The sequence below is a fragment of the Strix uralensis genome, chromosome 4, assembly GCF_047716275.1.
Source record: "Strix uralensis isolate ZFMK-TIS-50842 chromosome 4, bStrUra1, whole genome shotgun sequence".
Taxonomy (NCBI): Eukaryota; Metazoa; Chordata; class Aves; order Strigiformes; family Strigidae; genus Strix; species Strix uralensis.
The window spans coordinates 116,949,187-116,962,656 of record NC_133975.1 but is presented as its reverse complement, the minus strand read 5'-3'; the positions used below and the strand labels follow the sequence as shown (position 1 = coordinate 116,962,656).

The 13,470-nt window shown below is 44.6% G+C and overlaps 1 protein-coding gene across 10 annotated transcripts in view; it reads left to right on the top strand.

The window, feature by feature from the left end:
* The first annotated feature begins 5,439 nt into the window (after positions 1-5,439).
* SYNE3 (spectrin repeat containing nuclear envelope family member 3) overlaps positions 5,440-13,470 on the top strand; it is a 78,417-nt gene continuing 70,386 nt past the window's right edge. For 7 of the 10 annotated variants that reach the window (XM_074868706.1, XM_074868705.1, XM_074868708.1 and 4 more), the window contains exon 1: positions 5,440-5,578. The gene's annotated coding sequence lies outside the window, so the exon portion shown is untranslated. Of the gene's footprint in view, positions 5,579-5,968; positions 5,990-6,062; positions 6,158-9,680; positions 9,754-13,470 lie in introns of those variants that run through there. The other 3 variants (XM_074868709.1, XM_074868711.1, XM_074868710.1) reach the window with 3 other exon arrangements.

The following is a 13,470-nucleotide window of genomic DNA, read 5'->3' as shown; positions in this document are numbered from 1 at the left end:
TTTAATACATTTATTTTAAGAAAAGTAGATTTTTTTTTTTTCCTGTTAAATAGAGTATAGATCATGCAAAACAGATACCTTTCATTTCAAAGTGTGGGGATGAACACATTTGGACTTGTCTTTATTCCTATACCATGGATGTCAAGTCTGTGTTCTTTAATTCCCTTTAAATAATCAAATTCTCATAGATTAATAACATGAAGATTTACAGGTAAGAAATAATATATGGTTCAGACTGTCTTTTTCATCGTTTGTAGGCTCGCATGAGGTTGACAAGTGGTATGTGCTCCATAAGTGCAGTGCTCCAAACCACACAAGCCTCACCAATCCCACTGCCTTATCTGGGGGGGAGACATGTTGTATGTACAAGCTTCTCTATTTCTATTTACAAGTGGAGAAACAATTATCTTCTTTTCCCTTTCCCCTTCCCCCCCCTCTCTTTTCTCAAAGACACTTCTATACTCTCCGCCAGTTTGCAGCCGCCTCCTATTTCCATGTTAACTTATCTTCCTAACTTAAATAGGCCACTGAGGGCTGTAAAGACACTTGGGAAGAGAGAACTATGCGGAATAGTGCACTTCAAAATGTATTGTGAGTAAGGTAGCTGAAAGCAGGGGAGATTTCTCAAAGAAACAAAGTAAATTCAATGTTTTGTTCTAGTTGCAAAATGTAGACAAGTTAGAAATTTTATTTCCTGCACAGCTGCTAACCTTGCTGATGTCTAGATGTTATAGACAACTTGCAGAAAAAAACCACCTCAAGTCACCCCAGGGGATGGGGGGCACAGAGAGCAAACAGTGTGGGACTTCATAGCCTGCTAGTGAAGATGCTCCTTGGGGAAAGGAGAGTTGTGTCTTGGGGTTCTGCTCCTACCCCATCTGTGCCTCTGACTTGGTCTGTGTTCAGTTGTTCTCAGGTTGCCACTTTTGCTTGAAGAATATTTTTAAAACCAAAATAATTATATTGGTACTCAGATACATAGTCCACTTTTTTCCATATAGAAGCAGTATAAAAAAAGCTTCCTTTTAATAAAGGCAACATAAGGACTTTCAGTGATGCAGATGCATCAGGAAAACCGCACCAGTGTAATTAAGTGTACAACCACCTTTTTCTATTGTTTTTCTGTTCAGTAGCTATGAAGTGATATTGCCTCCAAAGTTCCAGTCTGATCCCTTTATCAGCTTTTAACACCCTTAGCGTACTCTTTTGGATATTGAGTGTTTCTTATATTTAGGGAGAAAAGAAAAGCTTCCTGAGTGCTTTCCGGCTGTTAAAGATGTGTAGGCATCAGACTGAAAACAAGAGCAGAGCCTCTGAGAACCTGCAAAGAAAATAGGTAGAAGTAGTAATGATGCTCAGGAAAGGAAGTTGCTGCTTTGGTCTCGAGACAAAAAGTGTTTGATACCAGCATGGATAGTGAATGCTATTTATGAATGTTTTGATAGCGCTGGGAGGACTCCAGGATCATCAGTGACAACTGTTCCTTTAGAGCGTATGTTCCAAAGAATATGGTGTGAGTGAAGCAAGTGGTGTTTGCATGAAGAATCCCGATATGTCTAGTGTGTGTGATGCAGACAGTCTGGTTTGCTCATAAATAAATGGAGCAGTGCCTCAGCTGGTTTATACTGGCTTAACTCTCTTTGAATTCAGTGGACTTATGTCGGGTTTTGTCTGCTAACCTTGCTCCCACGTGCTTTTCAGTTAGGCTTGCTTCTATCAATTGCAGAAACTGCCGAGATCTGAGGCTTCTTCAGCAGTATCTTGCACCTAACAGAAAACTTGAAACAAATTTCCTCTGTTCCTAACTGCATAAGCTTACAGCAGTTCTGGGAGTGATATTGGGAGTAGTAAGTCTGGATTTAAATATCCTACGTGCTGAAGGCTCCTATTCTCAGAAAAGCATGTGGGTATAAAGGGCTTGATTTACAACAGTTGATTTAATGGATGTTGTTAACACTTCGTGTATTTAACATTGTGCAAACTCCATGTGACTGCAGTCTCCTGTGGTATTTGCTAACTTCCAGTTTGAAATAAAATTCTAAATTTAAAAGCTAATGAACAAGGGGCACCAACTACCCCTTTTCTTCTGTTTATATGGAAGCATACTGGCACAAAAAAAATCCAAAAATCAGTTAATTCAGAACTCTTCCTGTAGAATCTGTGCTTAAATTTCAGGTGTCCTTGGAGTGTTAAAATATCCAAGTCTGCCCAAGAGTTGGAACTCAGGTGAATAGTAAATGCTTAGCTATGGGAGAGTATTTGGGCCAGGGGTGTCAGAACTGATAGGGAGTACAAAGTCCCACTTCCCTGTGGAGGCAGTCGGTCTGTGCCCAGGATGTGGAGCTGAATTAGACAAAAGGTAAATTTTAAAATATGCAGCATGGAGAATGTGAAATGCCAGGTTAAGTCCAGATCATCTCCACAAGAATACAGAGCAGGAAGTTAACCTGGTTTACTGGTGTGATCCTTGCCCTAGTGCTCCTGAAGATACACCCGTTTTGACATTAACGTTTAGAGTTTATGGCTCTTCATTCCCCACTGACTGAGGAGAGAGTTCTGTCGCAACTCCTACCACCACCCACTGAAGCTTTCTGTTAAGCAATGTGCAACTTCTAGTAGCTATAAAACAACACAAAAAATAATCCCTGAGAAGCTCCAATGTTGAAACCTGTCATGCCAAAGACATATGTCACTGGTATGCTGCACAAAATGTTACTCTGCCAACAAATGCTGTTCTTCCCACCCCAAGACTGCCATGTGACTCATTATTTGAATAACAATTTTACATTGCTGTACCCAAGCAAACATAAAGAAAAACATCTTAATATCTTGTAATACTTGTTTGTCATTGGTTATGAGCATGAATAAATGGGCGTGTTACACTAATAAGAGAGAGCAGCTACCCTGCGGCATTATAAGTGCTGCTCTACTGCCCTAAAGATGTCATGCAGATCCTCCTGTGGAGTAAACTGTGCCAACACCATTGTTACTTTTGCAGTATTTGGTGCTTCCCACCCAGTCTCCTGGGTATTCTGCTCAGCACAGGAAGTGTCTGAAAATTCTGTACATGCACTGGCAAATAATCGTGGTTTGGTTTAGAGGCTGAGCCAACTGCTTCTAAAAATATATTCCTTTCTTCCAAGGAAAGAGAGCTAGAGCTGCTGCTCTTTCCTTTTCAGAAGCTCCTCCACCCTTCCACACTGCTTGCAGTCATTCTAACCTCTCCTTTGTTGTTTAGGTGTGGTGTGTGGGTTTTATATTGTTTGGGTAATGCACTAAATGCTCATTTACTTAATGCCTGCTGTTTGCCTGTGTATAGTGGTTTTCCTAACTCAGCATGTACAAAGCTGTTTGAGGTAGTAAAATCAGAGCTATGAAAGCCTCCACATAGGGAAGGGCAGAAGAACTTAATGCGAGCAAATTTTAGACACAGTGATGCATTGTCCAACACCAGCAAGCTTTCTGAATACAAATGGCTGTTTTTATTTTGGACTTAAAAGGTCTAGGTATACAAAGTAATTTCCTAGGGGGTGGTTTCATAAGGAATTAATTGCTGCCAGTGAGGGTTGCTGATATACCCACTGTGACGACTGAGCCAGTTTTCCCCATTCAAATTCATAGATAGATTTTTCAGTTCTCTACCATCTACCTATTCTAGACACATTCCTTTGGAGTCCAACCCTTTTGGGTTGCCTCCAGTTCCTCACACTGTTCCAAAGGTCATTAAGAGATAATCAGTTTGGAATTACTATGGGGCAAGAGCAGTTGTATAGGCATAGATTCAATTTTACGCACTGGTGATACAAACTTTACTCCAAGTAAATAGTCTGTCAAAATCATGCTAGTGAATAAATTAGATTTTCCAATTTAGATGATAGGCTTGTCCACAAACAGAAGAATACAACATTCACTTTCTCTCTCAGTGACACCTTAAAAGGTCATAGTCACCCCAAATGGTGCCAGTAACAGGATCCACCGTGGGCATTCTGAGCTTCAAGATCAGAACCAGCTATAAAAGTACCCCACCATCAAGTTCTGACAAAAACTCCACTTATCTTTTCTACTGCTGGTGAGGGATAGTGATTCCTGATGGTTTGGGAGCAATTTAAATACAGAGCTATTCCAGTTAAGGCTGTGTTGGCACATGGATGGCAGGCTACCCTGAATACCTGGCTGTGGGCAGAAGCGAGCCCATGAGGGCTCCCCTGGCTGATGCCGCCAGCTAACGCTATCGATGTGATCTGGCATTAGAGGGTAGAGAACTGTCGCCCCGGCCTCTCGCAGACTCTGGGAGCTCACCCTCTCTTCACTTCTGAACTACGTATCTCGAGGCTCTTGGCCGCAGTACTGTTATGTGTGGTCAAAGACTTTTATCGCAAATAGCCTGTTTTTCTGCTCATTAGGCAGATGAACCGCACAAGTTCCCAGCAGCAGAGGGCAGCAATATAACCTCTGCCAAAGTACATTTTCGTTTCTTGTGAAATAAAAACCTCTTTACGTGCTCATTCAGTTTGTTTACATTAAATTATTGTTCAAATATGAAGAAGCCGTTCATTCTTTCCTCCTTCCCTCCCTGTGGCTCAATGTACTGGCCTTGACGTGCTTGTAACTTTCTGATGCCACAGACGGAGCACAAGGCATTGATGACTCTTTGGCTTCTCTCGCTGGGCTACAGAACCGACGCTGTGGCTGGCAACACACCACCCCTGCTTTCCATAATAGCCTGAGCATATGCTGTAGACTTTTTGCTTAGATAGGTTAGAGGAAAGAGTCGCCTGAATCAGACTACAGTGGAAACAGGTTTTGTTTCCTAAATTCTTGGTTGTTTTTTTTTTTTTTTTTCTTTTTGGTCCAAAATGTCAGTTACAACACTTCCTGCATCCAGACGAGTTCCTGTCCGTACTAACTGCGAGGAGCTGGGGTTGTTTCGTTCACGTGTAACTGCTGAAATGCCGCCTTGCTGTCTGGGCATTCGGAAGAAACAGTAAGAGACCTCCCCACGTGTTGGCACGGATCGCTGGGGCTACCGGCACCTGTAAACACCGCCCGTGGTTTGTCGCCCATCTCCTGCTGTTTGGTGACTCTCACAGCTCCAAGTCCCCCAGAACGTGATATTGTGGGAAACAGCTTTTTCTCTTCTCCCGCATTTTACTCCGCTAGAAACAGCAGAGCGCCGGGGCTCACCCGGTGCCTGTGGCCGCCCGCCTGCCGCCGCGCCAGGACGGCCTGCAGCGCGCCGGGACGCCCCGCCCCGCCGGCCGGGCCAAGCCGGTGCCGGTGCCCGGTCCCGGGGCAGGGTCGGCACCTGCCCGCGCCCCGCTGCCCTCTGAGGGGCTCCGCTCACGGCAGCTCCTCGCAGGGCGGGACAGCGGCGCCGGCCGCGGCCCGGGTTACATAACGCCGCCCGCCGGGCCGCGGCGGTGAGGGCGGGCCCTCCGCGCAGCCCCCGGAGCGCCGGGGCCGGGCGGCCCCGCCGAGGGCGGGTGAGCGCCCGAGCGAGCGGCCGTAGTGCGGCGGGGGAAGAAGCACTCGGCCCCTCGGGCTGCCCGCGGGGGAGGCGGCGGCGGGTGCCGCGACGGTGAGTGGGCGCCAGCCGACGGGAAGGGGCCTGCGGCGCTGCCGGGGGCCTGTTGCCGTTGCTCGGGAAGCTGGGGAAGGCGGGGGGATAACGGGGAGACGGTGGCGCCCTGGGACTGCGGCGTCCCGTCCCGTCCCGCCGGGGAGGGAGGGCGGCGCGGCGCAGCGCACCGCAGGGGAGGCTCGGCTCGGCTGGGCTCGGCTCACTGACAGCCCGCCCGGCGCCCGGACCCGCCTCCCGTTGCTACCCCCCAGCCCCGGCCCGCGCCCCGCCGCCTCCGGGATCGGCGAGGCGGGGTGAAACGCCGCCAAGGCAGCGGGCGCTCGGCCCCGCCGCCCGCCCGCCCGCAGCCGCCGCCGCGCCTTGGCCGGTCCCCGAGCTGGCCGCCCCGGTGCCGTCCCCGCCGCGCAGGTTTGTGGTGCCGCCGCACGGTATAACGGTTGCAACGGGCACAGCAGGAGCGGAGGCAGGGCTTACCCCTGCCGGGGTAGCTCCCTGGGTAGTAGGAGAGTTCCCTATGTGCTACTCACGGATATACTAACGTCGCTGAAGTAATTGCAGCACACCTCCCTAAGTAATGTAAGCTAAACGGGTAAAACCTTTTAACTTCTTTTTAAAAAAATCGCATCTGTGAGTGAGTACCAGTCTGGTGGAAGCGTTCAACTGCATTCTGCAACTTTTCCTTCCCAGATGTCAGGCTCTTGCCAAAGCCGGTTGCTCAGCATTACCGTCAAATTTTTTCTTATCTCTGTCCCTACTGCCAGGACTCTACTGCAGTTTGCAAGCTCCTTGTTTCTGTTCTCCTTCCCCAGCTTCTCTCCCCTTCAAATCTATTAAGTGTATCCTAGCTCGGCTCTGATTCCCCTTAAGCCGGTCTGACCTTGTATCCCTTTTTCTTCCAAAACAGAAAGGTTCCCAGTTTTAATATGATAAGAGCTGCTACCCTTGTTTTTAGATTCCGTATGACTTATGTATGTAAACACCCCTACCCCAATGTGTAGTAAGGCTTCGGTTTCTCATACGCTTCTTTCCGCCATCTCTTTTATTCCCAAATCCTTATTGGTTTGACCTGTGTGAAGGTCTTTGTGCAGGCAAACTTTACGTCTTCGTCCAGGCAAACTTTATTCCTAGAAATAGTTCTACTCAAATAGGTTAACAGACTGAAATCTACAGGAATTATGAATGTATTCGTTTTGAAAATGATGGCTGCAAGACAATGCTTTTTTTTTTTTTTTTTTTTGCAAGTTCATCAGAGCAGGATGCCTGTCTTCTCCTTTGCCTCAAATCTAAGCCTGACTACCTTAAATCATTAATGAAAAAGACTATCACTATGATACTCTTACCAGCTCCTTGTTGCTGCTTTTGGATGTTACTTTTAAGCCCTTGGCATGCTGCGTGCCGTTTGAAAATCTTTGTACACAGTGGTTGTTTTCTGGGGAAAGAATTTAAAAAATGAAACAAAACTTTAAAAGCTGATTGGTTGCTTTCAAGCATGTTCCTTCTTTTTCTAAAAGTGTCTCAGAACTGTGGGTTGTTGAAATGCACATCAGCTCAGCACAGCCTCCGTGCTTGCCAAGTGTGTGAGCCAGTTGGATCTCAAGAAAATGTAACTCACTGCAGTCAGTCTTGTGGCGACTTTTATTTCAATAAGAAGCAAACATCTTTTGGTGAGTCACAGGGCATTGTTCCCTACAAACTAGCTGTCAGGAAGTGGAGTCTGACAAAGCTGATGGGCTCTCTATAAAAACAGTTTTCCCCTACACCCAGTGCTGTTTTCACATTCTTCATGAATGGTCAGATTCAGAGTCGTTTCAAATTCCCAAGGAAGGCAGAATGAGCTACCATTCGGGGTTGTGGTACCATGGTGCTTGTCCCTCTTCTTGTATTCCTTCTCCTGATAATTCCAGTTCTTTCCCTCAGCCATTTATTTCATTGCTCCTCCTTCCTCTCCCATCCTGGTCAAGGCTTTTACTGTGCTTCCAAGTCTTTTCCTGGTGCATATGTCCTCTGTGTGGCGTTCATGCATTGACCTCATTGAAAAGAGTGTCTAGCTTTTCCTCTTGTGTAAGCCGTTTTTCTGTGTCCCTCTCAAAATCATTCTGTGATTCCCAAATCATCCTGAAAACCTCTGTGTGCACTTGTGGATGGTGGGCCTCAGGATGTGGCTGTGCCTGCATCCACCTGACTTTGAAGAGCAATGCCACTGCCTGAGGGGATGCTCCAAACCTAGCACCTGCATCACAGCTTCAAGAAGATAACTAGCCTTCATCTTTGAGCATAGCTTCTGTTGGAAACAAGGCTTATGCCATACCTTTATATGTGTATGCACATGCATCTTGGTATTTGTCACTTAAATAGTAGCCATTTCCCAGTTTCAACTGAGCATGACATAAGGAGAACAGCTCCAAGGTAATTAAGTTCTTGCAAATTTTGTAGAAACAGACCAACAGGCAAAAGCAGGTCTAGAGTCAGACACTTGCCAATTTTCCCCAGTTTTTAGCTTAGTGACTGAGAGTGATGCATTCATATGTGACTGGCTCCATTTGGCAATAAGGTATTTGGTGTAAATGAAGTTGCAGAGAGAAAAGGAGAAGGATTTTCTGGGTGAATGCCCATGAACTGGCATCTCCCTCAAAACTTTAAAGAAGATAAATAACTCTGATTTGCTACATTGCATTTTGAACACGAAAACAGAAAATCTCAGTACAGTTCAGTGTAAACATTTAATCAACTGAGGAACACGGTTCTATAGGAGATCCGATTTCCTGAGTTGTGCTGGTCACAAAGCGCTTTGTTTTTGCGTGTCTGCATCTCCAGGGCACAGCTCCTGTCTTTGTTCTGCCAGGCACACATTTGCACAAGTACATCAAGTACAGAAGGGCTGTGATCTCAGCTAGTGTTTTTAGATCTATTTTATTTTGACAGAATTGGCCAACAGTTTCAAGACTTATTGAGTGTCATCATATAAGCATAATTCCATTGAAACCAAGCAAAAGAGATGATCACTCATCCTGACTCAGAATAATGTGTTCCTTGATGCGGCTGGTAGGGCAAATTCCAGATCATTTGTAGCAATGACAAGATACTGGATTTTTGTTTTGTTTTGGTTTTAACTGTTAGTCCTTGTAACTGTAGATGGGATTTCGTGGCACAGCTATGACCTGTCCTGGCAAACTTGTTCTACTGTATATACAAGGTGCAATGATGTCCTTAGAAAGGGTCCTTTTACATCTGCATTGTATGCATCTGCTTAAGGATTTCGGCCTAAGTGTGAATCCTGGAAATTCAGGTATGTGAAAGGAAAAAGCAACATGGTAACAGGAAAAGTTCTTGAGCTTCAGAGATGTTAACAGAGGGTGTAACTGGCAAGGGAGTTTTTTACTTGGCACAATTCTATGAAGGCAAAGGTATTTAGGCACCTGGGATCAACAGGAATAAATACCAGGTTCCTAAATGCCTCTTTGAGTCTGGCTAAAAATCTCCCTGCTGTCTTTGGAGTGTAGGCAGTGGAATACTTTTATTCTTCAAGGGAAATATCTCTTAAGGTAGTGCTCACTGATGGTCAGGCTTCATTTGACTGCAATTCTGTGAAATTAAAAAATGCAAAGCAGGTGTTCAGGATCTTTTTTGATCACGTGGGTCTGCTCTGCAAACAACTGAATGGTAGGATTTGTCCCTTTAGTTAATATTGATTAAATAAAAGTACTCTGAAATGACACAAGAAAAACTGAAAAGTATTTAAAACTCAGTGTTTAAACTTCAAAACTCAGACTGATACTGATTAGTGATAGGCCCCAAACTACACATCTTTGAATTTTGCTAAAATTTTGGCCTGAAATACAATTACATTGCCTGTATCTGATATTGGCATATGCATTTAGAAAGGCAGAATTTTCTTATAACAATTCTTCCATGACTAGCTGCAGAATTGTCAGCATCAACTTAAATACAATTTTGTTCTTTTCTTTGAAAATTTACTTCCCTTGTTTGTTCTCTAGTGTTTGACTGTTTAGGGCATAACAGAGTTTTAAAGAAATAGAGTCTTTTTAAATGAAAGTGGAGATCCTTACATTACAATCTCTCCTTACACACTCTTCTCCAGAGCTGGAGTGTCAGTCCTTGCTTTCTACAAGAGTTGATGACTCTGCAACATCCTGACTTGTGACTGGATGAAGGTAGGGCAAGCAGTAAACATGCTCTCTGTCAGACGTTGCTGTTGGATTCACTGCTTCCTAGACTCAAAGTAGCGTGAACTGTTGCTTATCATGATATGTCCCTGTATTGATAATAAATTGAATCACAGGGCGGTACTGCCTGTATTACAAAAAAATGACACAGAGTTGTGAGCCCTGGGGAATTTAACTTCAGCTATCTGAAGTGGCCCCACCTCAGTGCTGAGATAAAGATGGTAGATCTGGCAGGGAAGGACATTCTCATTGACACCACATGCCAGGTTAATAAGCAATCTTTGATGTCTCTGTGCACACAGCTTAATTGTATTCCAAGGAAAAATGTGTTGATTTTAAAGATGATGTGGACTCATTTGTTTCCCTTTAGCAGAACTGACTTTTTGTGTCTCTATTGGTACAAGCATCTTTTCTGTGTTAAACAGAAGACATGGGCTTGATATGAAGTCCATCATACCAAGGAATTTCAAGGGAATTTCTGTTTTGACTGTAACAGGCTGAGGATTGTCAATCTCAGCCTTGGGATCTCACTGAACAGGTGCATGAAATAACATACTGGAAGAAATTGAAGGAGATAGCAAGAAACAAGGAGAACCGTGAAACTGTAATTTGCATATCAAGCTGTGGCTTGCTTGTTTTGTTCTTGATTAGTGTTTGTTAAGTGGTATTAAAAGGTGAAATAGCTGTTGTTACAGTTGTGCTATGCAGAAAGCCTTTTCAGAAATGTGACAGTGATACTTGGGAGCACAAGATGAATGAGAGGCCCATGTGGGATAGCTTGTGCTGGGGGACTTACTGTTATACTTAATAGATACAGTGCCTGTCACGAGGGAATCCTAGAAACACTTTACATAAGGCTACATGCTGCTTCCCTTGCAGTTGATGATGATGATAATAGAATATTTCAGTTGGAAGGGACCTACAATGATCATCTAGTCCAGCTGCCTGACGGCTTCAGGGCTGACCAAAAATTAGAGCATGTTATTATGGGCATTGTCCAAATGCCTCTTAAACACTGACAGGCTTGGGGCATTGTCCACCTCTTTAGGAAGCCTGTTTCAGTGTTTGACCACCCTCTCAGTAAAGAGGTGCTTCCTAATGCCAAGTTTGAACCTCCCCTGGCACAGCTCTGAACCCTTCCTATGTGTCCTGTCACTGGATCCCAGGGAGAAGAGCTCAGCACCTCTCTCTCCACTTCCCCTCTTCAGGAAGCTGTAGAGAGCAATGAGGTCACCCCTCACACTCCTTTTCTCCAAACTAGACAAACCCAGAGTCCTCAGCCACTCCTCATAGGACATTCCTTCCAGCCCTGTCACCAGCTTTGTTGACCTTCTCTGGACACATCTGAGTACCTTAACATCTTTCTTAAATTGTGGGGCCCAGAACTTCATACAGTACTCAAGGTGAGGCTGCACCAATGCTAAATACAGTGGGATAATAAAAAAAAGTGATAAATACAGCAGAATAATACAAAAACTCTATTGGCTTTAGTAGAAGAGCAGTCAGACCCACAAAAACCTTTGGGTTTGAGGCAGGTGGATATTACTGTATTTGTGGGATAGCTGAGCAAAATGAGACATGCAGTACTGTGGTGTTTGCCCAGGTGATGCAGGAATTCATTGGCAGAGTCAGGAACAGCGACGGAAGTCTGACTGCTAGCCCAATTTGCAGGCTTCCTCTCCCAGGCATGTTCTTCCCACTGTTGGAGAGTAGCAGCACCTTGTAACCTCTTTCAGTGTCGTGCCTTGTGGGACTAAATAACAGAATATTCGGGAATGGTGATTGATGGAGTGAGAGATAGTCTTCAAGGCACCTTGAAAATACTTGATTTTCAAGAATGAGTGTACCTGTAAGTATTGCTTTGATCCAGGCTGGTGTATATAACCAGAGCTCTCCTGAATTCTCCTGAAACTGTTTGCATAGTTCTGCTGAGTAAACAGCATATTTGTCAACGCCTTAATCCATGCCTCCCAAACAACATACAAGTTGAGCGCGTATTGTTGAGCACATGGTCATCCTTCTCTTCATGTGTTGGACTGATTCAGAAGAGCTGTGTTCTTTGCCAGAGATTTGCTCTATGATGTTGAAGGAGCAGGAGGTTTAAAATGGGACCAGTGATGTTGGGTGCTTCATGTGTTGTTGAGTCTGGCATTGTCTGTTAGAGGCTACATTTGGAAGACAGATGCTGCTGAGAGCATTAGTGTCTCCAGCTGTGAAATGGGGACACTAACATCTCCTTTCATAGGCACACTTGGTGTGTGTGGCAACTGTGTTGTAGGTACTAGGATGGAGGATGTCATGGGTGAGACAGTAAACCACCCATAGTGCATCTGGATACTTGGGTTTATCTAAAAACCAACAAGATTAGAGCTCTTACTCTACAAGATCATCTCACACACTGACTCACCTACTCGCTCAGCTGGACCGACACAACAGCAATAAAAAAAAATAAGCTGTGAAAAAAGTGTAGGGGTTACTTTTGGCTGTGTTTTCTCTCCGCCTCACATAGAAGTGATACATGATTTAAAGCATTGCATGCTTGTCTTGTTTTCCTACCATTATAATGAGGCTATCCGAGCAGAAAAACACGTGCTGCCTCTGACTGAGGAGTAGTTTGAGATGAAACAGCTGGTCTTTATCCAGGCTTTATACCCCATTGTTGGCACAGCCTGAAGAAGTTCAGGGAAGCGGAAGGTGGAAAGTGTACAGGCACTGACATACCTGCTGCATTTTTAAGTGTTAGATGGAAAGGCAGGGTCATGTGAGGAAATAGGCCCCTGCCTTGAAGATTTTGTGAGTAAATAAAAGAAAGGAATCTTTGGAGCTGTCAGTTCTTCCCTAGGCTGTGCACTTCCTTTAACTTAGATGACTAATTTTTCTTAATGCAAAAGTCTCTTTGCATGAGTGCTCTTGAGTCTCCGTGGGAATGTAGTAGTGGTTATATGAATGGCAGATGGCAGCGGTTGACATGTGTAGGTGAAGTTTCTTATGTAAGTCAGCAGAATTGGTCTATAGCTGCAGCAGGTTAAGCACAGACTTTGTGTGACGTACGTGGCTAATAACGCTAGCTCAGTAAACACCAGAGAAGCACTTGGGTTAATTTAGATCTCCAGATAAAGAGAGCACCCAAGGAATAATTTTCTTGTTACCTTGTCTTTTAAGTCTGTAGGAGTCAGGGTAGTGCCCTTGGCTTCACCAGAGCCTGAGATTTTCCCTTGTATTCTCAGATTATAGACCTGCCAACTTCATTAGTTGTTCTGTCAGTGGGTACATGCTGCTGGTGTGAGATACCAATCTACAGAAAATGTCTTCAATATGAAAGAAAGGAAAAAATTTCAAGCTTCTCTGGGGTTTCTTTGTTTGGTTTTTTTTTGTTTTTTTTTTTAATATGCAAGCTTCAAATTCCTGTCTTGTAGAATTTCTCCCCCTCTCCTCGTGTGCTTGTTCCCTAGTTACTACTTAATTTTTTTAAGATGCTTTCAGTGTAGAATTAATTTCTTTATGCAGATTTTTCTCAAATCCAAACCCAGGTATGACTGCTTCTCCTCTGAAGCACTTCGGTTGGAAGGCAATGCCATTGGCACTGAGCTCTTGGTCCAGAACTAAAGGTCCTTGTCAGAAGAGTGGCCTCGTTATGGAGATCCCCAAAATGGTTGTTCCCTGTCCTGAGAGAAGCTCATGCATAAGTGTAGAATCAATAAATTA